Source organism: Trametes versicolor (assembly GCF_000271585.1).
Source record: "Trametes versicolor FP-101664 SS1 unplaced genomic scaffold TRAVEscaffold_1, whole genome shotgun sequence".
Classification (NCBI taxonomy): Eukaryota; Fungi; Basidiomycota; class Agaricomycetes; order Polyporales; family Polyporaceae; genus Trametes; species Trametes versicolor.
The window spans coordinates 4,260,398-4,261,670 of NW_007360321.1; positions in this window are offsets into that span (position 1 = coordinate 4,260,398).

Below are 1,273 nucleotides of genomic sequence, written 5' to 3' on the forward strand. Positions count from 1 at the left end.
TACTTCTGCTATTCTGTGCTGCGGCCACAGCCTCACTGCACCATAGATCCAGGGGTCCTCTCCCTCGTTGCAGGCACGCATGGATCGCGTCCCGTCAAGCTGCCAGATGCAAGATGCCACACACTTCTACTATATTACAACCACTCTCTTGCTCGGACGGTCCCGCCCTCGGCCGTGCGCCTCCGTCATGCACATAGTGCTCACGTTGTCATGCACCAAACTGGTTTGGCACATGGGCCTACCGGAACAGTCCAGGGTATGCCAGCAATAGGAGCACCCTCACCAGACAGACCTAGGACCAGAGACCAACCTAGCAGACACCAGAATGCTTAGGACTAGCCCAGAGGTCAGGAGACAGTTCCGGAAGGTACCGGAAACTTCAGGAACAGGAGGAACCCAGCCATCAACACAGGATCATCTGCAGAACACGCTGGACTACTTCAGCTGACAAAGGTGCAGAAATTGCCAGAAGGTTCTAGAAGGTTCCGGACGATGTGCACATGACAGCCTAGCATCAGAGAGCCAGGGAGCACCAGGATATTCCAAGGAGACAGGAGGAGAACATGTCGGAAACCCACGGAATGTTGCGGAACATTGCAGAATATTGTGGAAACCACTGGAATACTCAGTGTTCCCCTTCAAGAATTCCCTGGAAACCATTCAGAACTCCTGGGAAACATCAAGAATATGTGGAGAAGGTTCTTAGAATGTTTTGGAAATCCCTGACAGGCTCAGGAAAAGGATGGATAAAGGAGAAGGACAGGACTAGGAATGAAGGAAAAGTAGGAGAATAAGGGAGAATATTCTGGACATGGATTAGTCGTACTACAGACCTGCTTTATAATGTACCATTTAGGATTCCCACGCCCCTTGGCTCCAGGTATAAATACTGGGCTGAGGAAGGGGATCCGAAGCAAGCATTCATTCTCGGAATCTTCCTAAAGTGACCCACCCACACTTTAGTATCCCCACCACCACTTCACCACTCTCTTCACCACTCCCTCACCACCACAACCCACCATCACACCCAGCCGCCAGGCTAGATTAGTTGGGGTTCATCTGGAACCTTCAGTCAACTACTAGCACCCACGCCACTCAGTCAGATCAGTTGGGGTTCGCTGGAACCTTCCGACAACTGCTGACCCTCGCACTCGCACCCACGGACAGCCAGAAGCCATCAGATTAGTGAGGTTTACCGAAACTTGCAACAACTACTGGTGCCACGAGAACACAGGAGACGCACGCACGCAGGACAGGACTCGTCAGGATAGTT